The following is an 18,378-nucleotide window of genomic DNA, read 5'->3' as shown; positions in this document are numbered from 1 at the left end:
GACGTAGAGAGTTAACTTCTCACCGTATCCACTGATGGCACAAGATCTGTCGAAACATATGGTAATAAAAAATGGGGGATAATCTTTAAAAACAGCTGGTTTTGATACAAGATGTGGGCTGGAGTTTTTATCTTTCTGCTTTGTGTAAAACTTGACGTTCAAATTGTGACTTCATTACGGAAGGCTGTACTTTCAGGTGCCTCTTATTATCAAACAAGATCTCAAGATTTCCTGCCTGGTTTTCCTGAAGCCTTTGGAATTGGATCTGAAATTCACATGGAATCAGAAATAGCGTTTAGGTAGATTTAAAAAAAATATGTTCTAAAACATCTCCCAGTGGCTAAATCCTTCGCTTACTGATGATAAGGAAACACTTTTGTTGCTAGAAGTTTACTGCTGTTTTCACGGCTTTGTAAATCTAACCTTCAGTATTTCTTCCCATTTGTGCTTATGTCCAAAGGTGTTAAAGTTGAACTATTGTAAAATTAATTGCTTCGGGAAACACAGCATTATTTTTCTCCCATCTCTGATGTTCATATTGCCACTGAGGGAGAGAGATAGAAGGGGAGGTTTCTGAATGTTGTAGTAGGCAAGCTGCTTGTTTTCTTCACTGATAAAGAGAGGGATTCTTTCAAACTGAAGTAGAAAGATGGCTTGGGATTTTGGCTTTGAATAACATCACACACGGCTGCACTAGGAGCAGAGTCGATATGCTTTGTGGGCCACCGAGTGTCTGGGAATGAATGCTTTATGATCCTGTTTAGAGGAGGCTGAACCAAATCTAAACGAGCAAAAGAGTTTTATATTCTGAAAACTCAAACCTTTGGAGACTGTCTTACATATTCTGTGCTAATAAGAAGTGTAGTAAAAAATGACTCTGAAGATTTACACAGACACATAAACACATATAGATGTGTAAAACGCAGCGGATGAGGGGAGGTAGATTTAGATGTGAATGCAAGAAGGAAAAACTAAACACAGTTGGACTGTTGTACCCAGAAAATTAATTAGTACTGCATTTTTCTGCCAAACACAGAACATGCATCTCATTTTTAATTGTCTCCTGAGCTATGGATATACAGCTAAATAGATGTGATAAAAGGTCAGGGGTTTTAAGCTCCACACCGAAACAATAAAAAAGACAGATTTAATTGTCCTGATACCTTTTGTATCTTGTAAGAAGGACAAATAATGCTTCAGTGTGGTAATTTAGACTTGATCCTGTCTCATGGAGTTCAGGGACATATTGCCCTTTCCCTGTCCCATAGAGGACCAGATTTCTTCCTCACCTAAACATTTACAAACTCTTTGCTCAAACACTTCCCAGGCAGGGCAGGAGGTTAGAGCACACCAGAGCTGACAACAAAGCTGGTGAGCTTCAAACAATTTACAAATCTATCCATCTTAATTATCAGACTCTCCAAAATTTTATTTCTCTCTTGAGGCCTGCTGTTTTCTCAAATTATGAATCTAATAAGTCCCATTCCTCTCCCAGTAATGACAAAAGAGGGAAAAAAAGCAGTGCCATGAAAAAAGTAAAGGACCAAAGTCAATATAAGCATCTGACACTATACGAATTTACCCTCTCTGCAGACAGATTTAGACCCATCTGCAGAGGCTCCAGAGGTGATCTGTGAAAGCTATCATCTGATTCTTCCAGTTCCTTGCTGAGGGTCCCAACTCCCTTTCCTTGATGACCATCTGAGAGGGCAAGTATCATGGCTGGCTGCCTTGTGTTAGGCTGTACAGTGGCCTTCTCACCTCACCTTAACCTTCTTCCCTGGCATTAAGCTTTCCCCTTTCTACTGTCTTCCCAGGAGGGCTTTCCACCCTTCTGCTTCCTCCTCCCACTTGTGCCCATCCTTCCCTAGCCACAAGTGATCAGTGTTTTCATCTTTGCCAGCAGCGGTGATAGCAAATATCTTTCTCTGTTTCACCTTCCTGGCACAGGAGGTAGCTCATTGCTGTCCTGCTGGGCTGTAACTCATTTTGGTGTGCTGCCAAGGAAGAGTAAGTTTTGGTAGACTCTGTGTCAGCTACATGGCTGCACTCTGCTCCAAAGTACTCCCAGTAAAAATTATTTATGAGGGGCATCTTTTCCCAAGATGGTTTTGAAGAAATGACCCTGATATCTATATCTATGTGTTTATGGACACACACTTACACAAAAAGCAGTGCTGAGATTTTTTAGTTTAATATTTGTTAAATATTAGACATCTCTGTGCAACAAATACACAATTTTTCTTCCTTTTTTTTTTTTTTTTAAAGTCTGGTCAGATTCCCTGGATTAAATTTCAACATTACAATACAGCATTTCACTTACCCTGTTTAATGCTGGAGTGGTGTAATACTGAGATAAAGTTACAAAAATCTGAAATCAAGAAGTTTTTTTATCCATTTTTAGAGCTGCTCAGAGTCATCCTAAGGTTAGGAATCGTGCAGAAGGTATATCCTCTGGAAAAGGAGCAGACATTTCACTGTAGTCTGTTTATTCCTCTTTGTTTGCAAAATAGTCCTCCTTTCACCTTAATAAATAGAAGAATTAATGAAAGCTTTTTTTGGCACCGTGGCTATTACTTTTATATAACCATCAAAAGCAAATGTGAACAGGATTGACAATTCCATTTATCTTTGTGATAGAAATGCAAAGTAAAGAATTTGTAGCAAGTTGTGTGCACATCATAATAAAAGGGCAGCAAGAAGCCCTTTTCCAGCCAGTGCAATTTATTTACCTCTTTTCAAAATCAACTTCTCATTGTGTGCCTAGAAATCTGCCTGCTCTGAATATGCATTCAAAGAGAAAGGAAACAGGACAACTTTGAAAGGATGTTACGTACGAAATTGCAAAAAGTACTTTATAATTACTTGCAAGTTTTTTCAAATTGGACAGTGTGTTTCTGTGCATTTCAATAGGGTATAAAAATGCTCTTGGCTGATGACCATGGAAAAGCAAAGCCAGCATGAGACTAGCATGGTGTGTAGGTCCATTCTTGCTTAGAGCCGTATCAGTGAGTGTGTGTCTGACCCCGGCGAAGGTGTGACTGCCTGCAAAGGCTCTCATCCAGAGGATCAAAGAACAGAGAAAATGATGACCCCGAGACAGAACTGACTTATATATGCTGTGATTAGATACTGTTATGTGGAAAGGAGCATAAGATGAAGGGGCTGAAATTAAGACTTGGAAGAGCTAGTTCTCCTTCCCCATCGCAGGGGCTTCTCCATCATGCTCATAGGATGGAGATTATTAGCTGTCTAACATGGGTCACTCCATATATTCTAAACCACCATTTAAAAATATCCAATTTTCATATAACTATTTGGAAGAAATGACCCAAATCGATCTGCCCCAACCTGCTCTTTCCCACCCACTCAGGTACACTAGGTATGTTGGCCCTCACTGCTACAGCTGGGCTACAGCTTCACACGTATATCTGCGTGACACTCCTGGCTCGTCCCGAGCTGGAAGAAGGCCCCAGTGGAGTTAGCCAATACAGAGTGCCCTGAAAGCCTTTTCCTGCTAAGGTGGCTGGCTAAAGCAGCCACTCAGTTCCACTAGCAGGCCTCGCACCCTCTGCACTTACTAATCATAACAAATGTAAATAATAATATTTATATAAAAAGTAGCCAGTGTTTGTTACAGGAATGGAAGAGCAATTTACTCCTTGGGTTGAGGGGAGAAGCATCACCGAAGGTCTAGGAAGAATTAGTTATGGGCACAAGCAGGCAGGTTTTTTTAAACAAGAATTATGTACTGCCCAAGCACCTGCCAGGAAATTTCAGATAATCAGCCATGAGAGGTGAATCATTACAATGATCAGCTCGGTGACAACAACAGGCTCTCCGTGCCGCTCCAAGCTGGTATCTCCAGAATGTCCCACTGAAGGAACAGATCCCCACCATTAGTGTTTATTTACCTAAGCCAAAGGTTTATGTGGTTCTTTGTCCTGGAGATATATACAGTGTTTGCACAGAAGGGTGTTAAACCAAAGACTCACAAAGCCTCCAGTCCAAAGGCAGGGATAAAACCAAAAACATTGCTGAGTCCAAGACAAAAAAAAATTTTGGCATTCAGTTTGGTAGCATTAGCATGCAGCATCAGGAACTCCTTCTTCCTTCCCTCTGTCTGTCAACACCAGCGCAAGTCAAATGTGGAAATAACAATAATTCTTCAGTAGATATAATGCTGCGTTTCACGTGCTTACTTTGTCTGGCATTTCATTGAATTTGCAAAAATCTGACAAATCTAACCAACCCTTGAAATATGTAATAACAACAGCAACAAAAAAGCATGCTTTGAGGAGGCATACACATGTAAATGCAGATGATGAAGAAACATAAGTAGAATTTCTGACTTATGATGAAGAGACTGAATAATTTGGTCAGACAGTTATAGTAATTCGTCATTTATTCATTAACTTGTACTGTAGCATACTCCTATTTATTTTGAGTGCAATGGCAAAGTACAGCTGCACAGAATGCAGGCAGAGAGCTAGCTAAAGGATAGTTTTAGGACAGATGGTACCCTAGATTTGTAAGAAGGCCTTTCTATAATTAACAGTGGATTCATCACATCCAAAACATTCACTCATGTAATGTGCCTTCTTGTATTATCAGGGTTATACTCAAGCCTATCAATTACTTTGCAGAATTCATAAAAATATAGATATCTAATATATTTGGAGAGTAAAAGGTGAGTCATTAGCTGCATTTTTAATTTAAAAAATTTAACTTTATAAATAAGGTTTCTTCCCCAGGCTATAATTTCTATTTATGCACCTATATAAATTCATGCTATGGTATTAACATTTCATAAACTAAAAAGGCGGTTTTCAGTCTGTGCGGAATATTATAGAAAAATTTCTGTGCAATACAACTTAATAGCATATAATGTTATAGCCCAAACACTTGTTCAATGTTTTTGGAAGCAGCTCTATGTCAAAAGTGCAGCTTTTTTTTCTACCCGGGTATACCACAAGTTCAAGTGCAATTGGGTGAACATTTTAGTCTTAGCTTAACCTCTACCATTAGACAAAGAGTCTGGCAAGCTATCAGCTATTGCTCAAGAAAAGGTCAAAAATAACTGCCAAAAAGACTGAATTCTTTGTTGCTGGATATAGAGGATGATCCAAGTACAGCCAAAACAACAACAAAAAATATCTTGCAAGAAAAGCTAAATAAAGATGATGGTATTTTTAAAAATATAAATTATTACAGGAGTTACATTGGATGGAGAAATCTATCTGCTTTTTTAATCATCTCTGGTATAAACTTTATCCTTGAAAAGGTGAGACCTTTGTGAGGCTTCATGAGAGTAGTGCCCATGGGCTGCAGCTGCTCAGAGCTCAGGAGGCCACCACGGCCTCACTGCCTGCGCCCTCACGTCCCTGAGTCCCGTCCGTCACGCACCCCACCTGCTTCCCAGGATGGTTGGGCACAACAGCAAATTTGCCAGAGAGTGAATATTTCCTGCGCTTCTGCTCTCTAGAGCCTCATTGTTGCCCTGTGAGCCCTGGTAATTCTCTGGAGTAACAAGGAGCTTCATTTTTTTTGGCTGCTGAACAAGTTCTCCTGCCTGTCCCTTGCTGGGGTTGCTTTAGGTGCTGCTAACTGTCCATACACACAGAAAGCTACAGATTATTCCAGCAGATCACTCTTCCTTCCCACAGCACCTGTACCCTTTCTGTAGGGCCATGCTGTGACATCAGTTAATAGGATTTCTTTTAGCCATGACTATCATCACCAACTTCAGGCCTCTGGTTTCCAGAGATCTGCTTTTGACTTCATGGTATCGCATTGACAGAGAAACTATAGAGCTTCCTAATGCAAAAAAAGTTGCTGCTTATTATCAGGATTTTCAATAATCTGTGATTCACCATGATGCACTTCACCAGTATCTCATTAGCCAACCAGTCCTGCCTATCTGACTTGCCATTTCTCATCCACAAAACAAGGCCATGAAGTTAGACTTTAAAAGACACCTTCCCTGACAGCAGAAAGTATTCTGTACACAATCATAAGCAGCAGTGAGGAATCATCACCCATAAGATAAAATGATACTGTCAAGCAAATAATGTAATGCTGATAATTAGTATAAGATGAAGCATGGTAAGGTTATGATTTTGAAAGCCAGCTAGGAGTTCCCCATTCAAAGCTATCTTTGAAATTTTGGGGGTAGGGTTTATAGCAAAAGCCATGTGCACCATCCAGGAAGAAAACACTCAGAGAAAATATTTTGGTGAGGTTTTGGCTTGCAGGAGCAGCTCTCAGAGGCACGACCAGATAGTTCAGGCAGCGCAAAGCGGCCTCTCTCTGGTGTAGTGATCATCCCTGGAGAGGTGGTCCTTGTACCTGGGGAGGTGGTCCTTGTCCCTGTGCCTATTGCCCTTGTGCCGAGAAAGCAAGGCACGCTCAGCCCCGGTGTGCCGTGGCCGGTGCTGGCAGGGAGGAGCAGGGCTGGTGCGCCTCACTGCCCAGGAACGTAAGAGTGCTTCTGACATTTCTCCCCATTTATTAGAGCAACCATCTGGCCAACGCACTTGTTCTGAGGTGTAAAGCACAGCTCTGAGAGGCTTTATTGCTAAGAAAGAAGCAATAAAAATAGATAAGCAGAAAACATCGTATGTAGAGCTTTCATACACAGAATAATAATGCTGGGAAAACAGACTGAATTTCTACATACAGTGGCTTCAGTTGGAAGCACTGGAATAGATCGTGGGTGCACACACAGCTGTAAGAAAAATATTGGGTTTCTTGGGATTGGAAACTCTAATCAGTGTTTAGAGTTTTCCTCGCAGTGTTCATCTCCTGACATTATTGTTACTGAATTCATTCTGGTTATCACTGCAGTTAAGATCTTCATAACTGCTTCCCGGTTTCCTCCTGAAAACCTAAACTCCACCGTAGCAGAAACTAGTGAGTGGTAGCAGGATCGCTGCTGCATACAAAGAGCTCTAAGGGAGAACACATATTGTAGTCAACTTTATATGGGATTATGAGGATTATCTCCTAAAAAAGATCAAAATAAAGAAGAACTTCTGAACAATGGAAATCGCTATCTCTAACTAGCAGTGTAGTCAATTTATTTAAACGAATACCTATTTTTAGACGGTGGATTAATCTCAGATTAGTAAAAACCTTCGTATTTAAGTAGCTGTAAATATTTCAATTCTAGCATTTTTATAGAGTTGTTACTGTTTATTTCAAATACCTTTCTGCTTAGAGATGTGATTTATTTTGTGGCCACTCAAATATGTGCCTTTATCTTCTTCCTGTCGGGTGCAATACGCTTAAGGTGGGTGCTGATCTGGGCAGGCTGGAGGTCCCTGGGTTTGGGAGAGAGCGTGCCTTGGCACTGCTGGGCTAGAGCTGCAGTCCCCCAGCACCGTGACCGCTGCCCGCCAGGTGGTTCCGCTGCCCGCCAGCTGAAATACCTCCCAAATGTCATCCGTGCAGCCTGAGTCCCAGAAACACAAATTAATTCCTAGCATGCTATGAAGCCTGTCCTTTCCAATTCACCTGAATACCTGCCTCTGTGTTTGAATGACTGCCTGCAGTGAACTGGACATGACTGAATTACAGCTTGAGAAATAATAATTCTGTTCAGCAATTTTGACCATGTAGAAGGCTTAAATCAGAGCAAAGTCACATCTGAGCATCAAGACCCTTACTCACATAAGAGACAAGGGAGAGAGAAACATATTTATGCATCCAGGTTTTGCTGTCTACGTGTTATTGCCTGAATTGGACTGCTGACAGTCAGTAGAACTTTCAGAGGGAAGCATCTGAAGTCAGACACATGCTTATCCCTAACAAGAGCCACTTTGAACAAATGTGTATTGCATTTTTTTTCTAAAACTCTTCAAACAGTACTATTTTTCCATGAAACAGAATCACAGAATCACAGAATCACAGAATGGTCAGGGTTGGAAGGGACCTCTGTGGGTCATCTAGTCCAACCCTCCTGACGAAGCAGGGTCACCTACAGCAGGCTGCACAGGACCTTGTCCAGGTGGGTCCGGAATATCTCCAGAGAAGGAGACTCCACAACCTCCCCGGGCAGCCTGTTCCAGTGCTCCGTCACTCTCAGTGGGAAGAAGTTCTTCCTCCTGTTCAGACGGAACTTCCTCTGCCTCAGTTTGTGCCCGTTGCCCCTTGTCCTGTCACTGGGCACCACTGAAAAGAGCTTGGCCCCATCCTCCTGCCACCCACCCTTCAGATATTTGTAAGTATATATTAGGTCCCCTCGCAGCCTTCTCTTCTTCAGGCTGAACAAGCCCAGTTCCCTCAGCCTCTCCTCGTAGGACAGATGCTCCTGTCCCCTCATCATCCTCGTAGCCCTCCGCTGGACTCTCTCCAGTAGCTCCTCATCTGTCTTGAACTGGGGAGCCCAGAACTGGACACAGTACTCCAGATGAGGCCTCACCAGGGCAGTGTAGAGGGGAAGGAGAACCTCCCTCGACCTGCTGGCCACACTCTTCTTGATGCACCCCAGGATCCCATTGGCCTTCTTGGCAGCCAGGGCACACTGCTGGCTCATGGTCAACCTGTCGTCCACCAGGACACCCAGGTCCCTCTCCACAGAGCTGCTCTCCAGCAGGTCCGCCCCAAGCCTGTACTGGTGCACGGGGTTGCTCCTCCCCAGGTGCAGGACCCTGCATTTGCCTTTGTTGAACCTCATCAGGTTCCTCTCTGCCCAACTTTCCTGCCTATCCAGGTCACGCTGAATGGCAGCACAGCCTTCCGGTGTGTCTACCACACCTCCCAGTTTGGTGTCATCAGCAAACTTGCTGAGGGTACATTCTAACTCTTCACCCAGGTCATTGATGAAGAAGTTAAACAAGGCTGGGCCCAGTACTGACCCCTGGGGGACACCACTAGTTACCAGCCTCCAACTAGACTCAGCGCCGCTGATGACAACCCTCTGAGTTGTGCCATTCAGCCAGTTCTCTATCCACTTCACCGACCACTCATCCAGCCCACACTTCCTGAGCTTCCCTAGGAGGATATCATGGGAGACTGTGTCGAAAGCCTTGCTGAAGTCTAGGTAGACAACATCCACGGCTCTCCCTTCGTCTACCCAGCCAGTCATGCCATCGTAGAAAGCTATCAGATTGGTCAGGCATGATTTCCCCTTGGTGAATCCATGCTGACTACTCCTGATAACCTTCTTTTCCTCCACTTGCTTGATGATGGCCTCCAGGATAAGCTGCTCCATCCCCTTTCCCCGGGATGGAGGACCAGCCTCTAGTTCTCTGGGTCCTTGTCCTTGCCCTTTTTGAAGACTGGAGTGACATTGGCCTTTCTCCAGTCCTCAGGCACCTCTCCTGTCCTCCAGGACCTCTCAATAATGGAGAGTGGCTCATCACTTTGTTAGAACCATTTGCTCGCCTCTAAGGATTCATTTCATTAAGATTTTTTATCTCAGACTCTTTTCCAGGATACTTGTGCACATTAATTGCTGGAACTTGTGTATTTCTACAGTGGTCATCAGCATTATTTTAAATTAGCAAAACCTTTTTTAAATTTTTGTAGAAGTAAAATTCTCCTCAGCGTTTCCTGGAATCCATCTTCCCATATGTTCAATACCTCATAGGAGTACTGTGCTTTCTCTACAGATAGTATTTTCTGCCCACCCTCTTTCCACCTGACAAGCTCCTGTCTTCTCAAAATTGATTACTAGTCACCACTCTGTAATGCACAACTTCTAATTCATACATACCAAATGTGCTGCTTTGGTGTTCCCTGTTAGAATCCGTACAAAGGGCTGATGCAGAAAACCCCTGTTAGAAGTTAACCAGTTCAGATCTTGGGAGAAGGGAGGTGAGAAAGGATCATTTTTAATCTCATTTCCCTGAGAACGCAGAAAAACATCAGAGTCTGCACCCAAAGGAGATGGAATCAAGAGCAATCTGCCTTTCAGTTCTCATCTTCTTTCCTTTGCTTGTGGCAGCATCTCTCTGTGTCTTCTGGTGCCACAATCTCTTTGGAGGATGGGGAGAGGCTTCTATTCCTGGGCCATTTGTGACTAAGCAAGTGACTTAAATCCAATAAATTATTTAAATGCTGTTGCTCCTTTGGGGCTATGCAACCCTTTCTCCTTTGGGAAAAATTGCTTTAGACTTCTGGGCTGCAGGAAAATTACCCAAGAGAAAATTCATCCCGGCCAGGAGCGGGCTCCAGCCTTCCAAGCCAGAAGTCGAGAAGCAGAGAGAAGTATCACTCGCATCTATCAGCTTCTCAGGTCACTCTCTGGAGCAGTCCCTGTTTCGAAGCTCTGAACATAGCCCTTCACAAGTGACTGCCAGCATCTGCCTGATACACCCACTGACTGGTTTCTTTCATTTTGGGGGATAAGCAGTTCAATTTTCTGGATGGGTTTTTCCTCAGTCTGAGTCCTTCCTACCATGGCCATAAAATGTTAATGTATCAACAGGCCATAGCCAAACTTCCACAGTGTCACCTCCCAGATCAGCAGTTATTCCTCCACATGTGTCAGCCCTGCAGCTTTCTAACTACAGTGAGCACTGAGGAAACACTAGCAAGTAATTGATCCTGTTTGAACAAAATAGTCATTTCAATTCTAATTTAGGAGCCATAGTCTCCAACAGTCTTTATGAAACAGTGGGTAGCATGTTGATTCACCAACAGACTGAAGAGGTATATTATTGATGAAAGGGTTATCTGCTAGCAGAAAAATGCACGTCCTTTCACATTCCCTTCTCCATCCCACAAAGGCACGCTGTGATGAGAGGGCTGAGGACGTGACCCCCTCTCAGGCAGGCTGCTTTGGGCTGCAGAGATGCTCCACTGGCGTCTCCATCCAGGCTGCTTTCTCCCAGTGCCAGGGCTGCTGGGAGGAATGGAAACAGAACAGGGAATCTGGCCCAAAGTTTCTTTTTATTTCATGTAAAGAAAAGTAATGTAAATGATTAAGTCAGAGCATCTAATTCATCTGTAGAGCATGGGGTCACATGTTACTGCTGATAAATGAAGACATCGACTTATTAGCCTAGTTTTGGCAGAATTATTAAGAACATGTTTACATTCAAGCTCATTAAGGGAGACATCTAAAACCAGAAGCATCCAAAATTAATGGATGCTTTTTGAAACTGTTGGCTTCAATGAGTTGTGTTGCATTCTTTTATTAAGTGGATAGGGTTTTGTGGTTTAGGCAGAGACCAGCTGCAGATAGTTCCTTAAAAAATACAAATACAGTCTTGAGCTGTAAAGGAAAATTAATTGAATACTTAGAAGACATTCTGTGCCTCAGCCTAGATATGGCATGTTTAGTACAAGATGTTTGTACCTAATATGATTTTCCATGTTGCGTGTGTTTTATATATAGCATAACGTTCTTGTTCTACTTGAACTTTTCTCTTTTTTTGCGCTGTGTTCTTTTACATTCTAGTATTAATTGAAAAGATGAAGTTTCTGTACATTTTCTGATGGCACTGATTTAATATAGGTCATAATTTTGCCTTTATCTACTAACCAGATTCACACTATCAACACCTTTTCTCTTGCTATCTCACTCACCTATGATTCAGAGACATAGTACATTGGCATGCTATGTACTTAAATCCCTAACTGACAGCTGCGATAACTTACATCTGTTTGAAGTATTCCCTGCTGTTCTCACAGCTTAAGCAGCATTTATAAAGGTAATAATAAATCATTTAAAGTACGACTCTAAATATAGAGTATCTATATATCTACTACATATATAGAGAAATATAGATCTATATAAAACAAAATGTATGTTTTTATGTTAAACTGTCATTAAAAAAACTGGTTGCAGCAGAAGGCCCCCAGGCGAGCACAGGCAGGTTACCCCCGTCCGTGGATAAGCATTGTGGTGAAGCCAGGAAACAGAGGCCATTGTGCTGCAGAGGATGCTGCAAGTACTGCTGGCTCCGCTTTCTTCCTCGCTTCTTCTGCAAGAGCGGAATTCTCTCGGCCATAGCGGCTTGTTACTGCATGCTACTGAGCAGCCAAATCAGGAAACAGAATGCTACAGGGTTTAACCAAAAATTTTCTCATACTAGCTTTAGCTTCAGCTCTTGACCAGGAGAAGGCAAGAGATGAGTTTTTAACAGCAATGGTTTTTCTTCCAATATTTTATAAAGTATTCATTATTTAAGAAAAAAAGGTTTCCCCACCTCTAGTTAATCAGGCCTTATTTGCTTAGTATCTGTGATGTTGCAGTAATTATACTAATTCTACAGTCATCTATTGAGTCTCTCTTGAAAAGTCAAGGTGTGACTTGAATTTCTAATTCTTTTAATTTTCTAGCTTTGTACTAGTGGAGAGCCTGGCATGATGGGATCCTGGCAATGCAAATAACACAAAGAAAAGCAGAAACAATCTTAGCTTTTTTAAAAAGTAAAGCAAACTCTTCGGTTTTATACATGGAAAATATGTACTCTTCTTTAAAGTCTTGCACAGTAGGTTCATCTCCTCACCCTTTAGATCAGGAGCTGGCAGATTGCTGAGGCACTTATATTGCAGCTCACACAGAAACGCTTGCAAAACTGAGGCCTAAGCATTTAAGAGGCTGCTGCAGATCTTGTCTGATCTGTTGGTTTCTTACATGGATTTTTTTCCATATGAGGTGCTGGGAGTTCTTTGAGGTCAAATATATGTCAATTTTCTATGTGAGAGATGTTACTATTTTCTGTGAGCCCAGTGGGAAATACAAGGTATTTCTTAACTCAGTGTTGTTCTCTCTTGGACTTAATGTTCTTTTTAGTTACATTTTTAGTAGCATTCTTTTTTCAGTCTTTATTAATAATATTTTGGCTTTACGTCCCCATTAATGATATCACTTTAAGAACGTGATGAATCAGCATGTTGGTAAACAATTGTTAAAATTATTTTGTAGACCCAAATGTGGAGTATTTTGAATTTTGTCAACATGTTTATCTCTTTCAAAGGATGATTATATTGCCTTTTCCCCAGAAGAGGAACAAGTCTTAATTTAAGATATAACATGTTACAAGACAGTGATCTAATATAGTTTATAAAGATTCTGGTGTAAGCTAAACACAAACATGCTACTCAAAGGGAGTAACCACAGCATGCAGGTAGAGAGACTTCAGACGCGCTGCTGAGACCTCTTGGAGTCAGAGCTTGGCTGCTTCCCTGCGTATACTTCTGCAAAGCAGACTATTTTTGTAACTCCCAAGATTGAGCTGAGTTGGGTTTTACTCTGGTACTCTGCCTCTGGGTGATCCACCTCATTTAACCTCTTCCCAATAAAAGTGCTAAATCGCTTTCCATAAGCAGGGGTTGCACCGAGCGGGGGGGGTGCAGCAGCTCCGTTCTGCTGCGGGATGAGCTGCAGGATGGCAGCCCCACCCGCTCTCGGACCTGGCAGATGACAATTTGCCTATGTTGTCTTCTCTTGCTCATCTTACACTCCTGTCTAAGTGTTAGACAGCCAGCATCATGTCTTTTATTAAAACAGGCTATATGCCTTAAATTTCAGATAAATTTTAGTGTGGAGTAATCTGATTTTCTGACTGCTCTTGATTTTATTGTAAACACTGTGTACTAGAAAAGGAGCTATTGTTGTATTATTATGAATATATGTTGCCTTCTTTTTCTGTATGGTCTTGCATGAGTGTCTCATACTGTTAGATCATTTAACAAAGAATATCAGATAAGAAAGGTAGATAAAGTAGAAACTAAAGGCAATTAAAAATGCATTTGCTGCATAAAGTGAGAACTGTGCCTAGGCAGAATGCAGAAGCTTTCTACCTTTAATCAGTTTCATGGAAAGGAATATGAAGCTTTTTGGTGGAAATGTCACTTGCCCAGAGTAAGGAGGAATAAACCAGAGAGATAGCACAGTCTGACAGTTTTAACCCTGAATTTGTGAACATAAGACCAATCAGTTCTTTCTCAAACACTGTGTTAGATTTCTGTCTATCACCTGGATCCTGGAATAACTTCAAGGCAGTGCAGCCCACTGCTTGCAGATGGGAAATAGAAAAGTCATCGTGTATATTGAAAACAATCCAGTTGTTTGAACTTGAAGCTTTTATGACCTTTTACAGACTTCTTACGGGAACACAAACACGCCGTCAGTTTGGTGTGGGCCTGATCAGGACTGGAATTTGGGGGCTGGGGAGGAGGAAGGAAAAAGGCAATTATACCTCTTGATTTGATGTTAGACCAATGACATTTTAAAGGCAACCAGGCTGGCAGTTGCCAGCCTATTGTCAGGAACTACTCCGAGGCAGAAGCTCCACAGTGAAGGTCACTGTGCTGGAAGCAGAGATCTGAACGTTTTAGTATCTCTCTCTTTTGGTTTCTTTTTGTTTGTGTACATCCAAGATTTGCTTCTGCCCCTCATGTATTTTCTAAAGATCATACCGTTTTCAGAAGCCGGTCAGCGTGCCATCAGCATATGGAGGTTCCTGGGGAGGGACCCTGGGCCCCAGAGTTTGCCTGAACGCTGCCTGCATGCTGCAAGCAGTAGCGCTGCCTGCTCCGCTGCGGGAGCACGGGGCCAGGATGCCCAACACATTCACAGCAGTCATTTACAAAAGCATTTGCTTGCTGTCAGTAGAAGCAAAACTGGCCCCTGTGACTATGAAAACATGTCAGTCTAATGAGTAAAATGAGAAAAAAGACCCTGACAAAAATCTAAGAATAGAGTGCTGAACAGGACTTATTTCTGCCAGAGGATTTAGGGCAGAGATGAACGTTGCTTAAATATGATAGGAATATCGCATCACATCAAGTATGCTACAGTACTTTTACACCAACTCAAAGTATATGTCTCATCACATATGCTTTGAGTGTGTAAAATTGGATATTTTTGCAGCTTTCTCCTTTTAAAGGTGACCTGAACTGTTTTAATTTCTGAATGGATTAACTCCAAACAGCAGGGTATGAATTAAAGGCTCCTCAAGCAGCCATTAGAAAGTATTTTGGTTATTCAAATAATGGAGTTGCTAGTCATTTAAAAAAATTACACAGAGAAATGTTCTTAAACGTCATCAGCTACACAGTTCTGAAATCACTTACGGGATTTCTTGAGTTGCTATAAAACGTGGTCCAGCAACATCAAAAGCAGTCTGTCATTACCCGTCCCGTAAGCCTCAGTGTCTGCTTAAAGCACCAGAGTCTCATCTGCTGTTCATCGCCATCACCTCCTGAGATCAGCGACGCTCCCGCACTTCATAGCAAAGGAAGATTTGGCTAACAGTGGAATATGAGAAGGGGACTAAGAGACAACAAAGATGACTGTCCCTTCATGAGGAATTCTGCTGGTTTCATCCAGTGGTCCCTCCAGACTCCTTCGGGCTTCCCTGGAAAGGTGCTCAGGAGCCAGGCAGGGGAGTTCAGAGCTTCTCCCTGCCAGCATCTCCTCCGCAATGGCTTAGAGATGAAGTCACGTGGACAAAGTGACGAAGAGTCCTGTTGCCAGAACAAGTGCTGCTGTGTTTTGGCTTACCCTACAGCAGAGGAAATCTACTCTACTAAAATCTGATTAAGAAGCAGAAAGCTATAGACATGCCGTAGGATTTCTTCATAGAAACAATCAATTTGAGTTTGCCTGGGTGTAAAATATTGTTACCTATCTTGCCATGCAGCTTGGTGTAATATCTGAGTGACAGTTACAGCAAAAAAGCTATAGTCAACAAAACGCAGCCTTTACTTTAAGCACCTGAACGGCTTCCGTGATTCACTGGGAGTCGCCGGTGTGGATGATGCTGCAGGATCAGCAACTGCAAAAGGAGCTTCTCCCAGCGATAGTCCTGCCGTTCATCACCTGTTGGGGGTATGAGTGCAGGCAGGTGATAGCTTAGGTGCTGCAAAGTCCCTTTTGCTGGCAGGATTGAATCAATAAATGACTTCAGATGTTGTTATGATCCTAAGAGCAAAATGATTTGCACAGAATACCTGCTCGTCAGTGGAGAGCACAATAGTCCCCCATTATAATTTTAGTAGAAGAGGAGAATGTAAAAAGAGTCTTGTTATTACTCTAACTTCAGACTGTGAAAAACACGCTTGTGTTCCTAGTTCCTTACTTTAATTGAATACAAAGATATCAGCGCTTCAGTGTTCAGCTGCTACATATAAAATCAAATTTGGTGGGTGGTAAATACAATAGAACTGAAGGTTTAACGTTATAAATTGAGGGGCACATTCAAAATAAAACTGTGTTCACTTCAGCAACACTATTACTACAATAACAACCTTAGATTTATTAAAATAGAATGGTTTAAATGCATTTGCCTTTTCTTTTCATTTTTATTACTTATTTTTTATATCTAAGAAACAAAACTCACTTAACATGAACTGGATATTCTTACATTCCAAGCCTTTATAAATTTTCACAATGCTGCAATTTCAGAAGAAATTTTTAAACATGAATTCTAGTAAAAACTTAAGTAACAGTTTTACAAATATGATTTGTCATTGGTAATTGAATATAAAATTACTTCTGCTTTGATTCTGTTTATCCATTAGGAGCTTTCTAATCAATCCTGTTGCGGAGGGCACAAAGTAGTGGAATTGCCTCACTGGTAGAGGACTGAGCTGAACCCATTCTTGGGCTTTGACGGCGAGACGGCTGCTGCTGAGCGGCGTGGCTGCTGGCTGTACGAGCTCAGGTAGGTCCATCACGATGGCCTGTCCCTGCCTTCACGCGGCCTGGCGGGTGAGGCACTACGTGGGGACTGGGCAGGGTGGTGGTAAAACTCACCGCAGTACTACATGGCATAAGGCCGTGTGTGAAAAGAAGTAACGAGGCTTACATACTGCATGAGGCACACTGAGCTTCTGGGTGGAAATGCAAAGCGTAAGTGATTATTAGACTATTTGATTAAATTGTTTTTAATAGTTACTAGAATAAAAGCTTTTATGATTGGCGGGGGCTGACTCCACCTGCCTGGGGAACTGGGCTCTGCCTGCTGGCAGGGTCCAGGCTGGCAGGGTTCAGGCTCCCAGTAAGGACTACGGAGAGAGGCAAGGAGCTGCTCTTCAGGCAAGTTGTCATAGGCCGACCATAGCCCTGTCACAGCATTTAAATCATGATATGATTGGTAGGAATGGCTGAAAACGCCCCAAAGAAAAAATTTTCCAACAGGAAATATTGATTTGATGCAGTTTCAGTGTTCTTCAGTGCTGCATGAATTTTACTGAAACTTCCCGGTGGAAACCGTGCGGGTGGGTTTTCCTGGCCAGCAGCCAGCCGCTGGCAGGGCCCAAGCGCGTCAGCCTCCGGCAGCCTCTCCGGCCGGACAGGAGTTAGCTGGGACGCTAGCTACTAGCACCCACCTGAAAATTGGCCTGATTTATTTATTCAAAAAGTGAGTGTTTCTAAACAATTTGTTCCACATAAATCTTCATGTATCGAGCTTTGCATTCTGGTACAGAATGACACCATTAAAAATCTAAAGGAAATTTTCTGTGGATCATAACATGGACTTCCCACGCCATGCCAGGGATTAAGTGAAGTTGTAGCTGAATAAAATGATGCCTTTTAATGGAATTTCAGGGGAAAAATGACAAAGATTTTAGAAAGGCACCTCAAATTTATTAAAATACAGCTCCCTCGCATTACTTGCTGCAAAAGTCAAACTCTGCCTGTGATGTAGCTCGCTGTAAGGACTTTACTGACTTGACTTTGGAGCGCTTCCATTCTTTGACAGGGGGATTTGCCCGAGAGACAGCTGATCTACAGGGACGTGCTCTTTTCGCCATGCTGTATTCTGCAGCAGCAGCGGGGGGGGTTCTCCCCTTGATGTACCTTAACGCGCAATAAGCGCCGCGAGTGCGGCCGCCTGGCAGCGCCTGGAGCTGCGGGCTGCGGGGCGCGGGGCGGAGGGTGCCGGCCCCAGGCCCGCCGCTCGCTGCCCCTCGCACACGTGAGGAGCGCCGGCGTGCGGCGGGCCGGGCCCGGGGCGAGGGGCGGGGCGGGGCCTCCCCCGTGGGCGGAGCGGGGCGCGGAGGCGGGGCCGGGCCGGCGGGTGCAGCTGCGTGCGGGCCGGCCATCGCCTGGGAGGGAGGGGAGGGAGAGGCGGGTCGGGACGTGGCGGCGCGGCGCCGGCCGCGCGGGGCAGTGCAGAGCCCGGGCCGCGCCGGGCGCTTGGCGGGCGGAGGAGGAGGCTGCTCGTCCCTGCCGGCTGGCCGGAGCGTCGGGCGGGCTCCGAGGGCAGGCCGGTCGGTGCGATGGGTGCCGGAGGGGAGCCCGGCGCCGCTTCCTCGCTGGCGGGCAGCAGGAGCCCGCACTGGGCGCAGGGCAGCTGAGCCCCGCGCGCGGCGGAGCAGGGGACCAGATCTGCCGCTGCGTTCCCCGGGACGGCGCTTCCACCTGCGAGCCAGCGTGAGCAGCCGGCTCTGGATTTTATATTCGCTTCCCCG

General features: G+C 43.7%; 1 long non-coding RNA gene across 1 annotated transcript in view; it reads left to right on the top strand.

Moving 5' to 3' along the window:
- The window catches only part of LOC142362903 (uncharacterized), a 105,241-nt gene extending 87,445 nt beyond the window's left edge, over positions 1-17,796 (top strand). The window contains exons 2-3 of the long non-coding RNA XR_012765372.1: positions 16,483-16,625; positions 17,667-17,796. This is a non-coding gene — a long non-coding RNA (uncharacterized LOC142362903). The remainder of the gene's footprint in view (positions 1-16,482; positions 16,626-17,666) is intronic.
- Positions 17,797-18,378: the final 582 nt, after the last annotated feature.

The sequence above is a fragment of the Opisthocomus hoazin genome, chromosome 12 (assembly GCF_030867145.1).
Source record: "Opisthocomus hoazin isolate bOpiHoa1 chromosome 12, bOpiHoa1.hap1, whole genome shotgun sequence".
In the NCBI taxonomy this organism is placed as follows: domain Eukaryota; kingdom Metazoa; phylum Chordata; class Aves; order Opisthocomiformes; family Opisthocomidae; genus Opisthocomus; species Opisthocomus hoazin.
The sequence above is the reverse complement of the archived record's forward strand: the minus strand, read 5'-3'. Positions and strand labels throughout refer to the sequence as shown.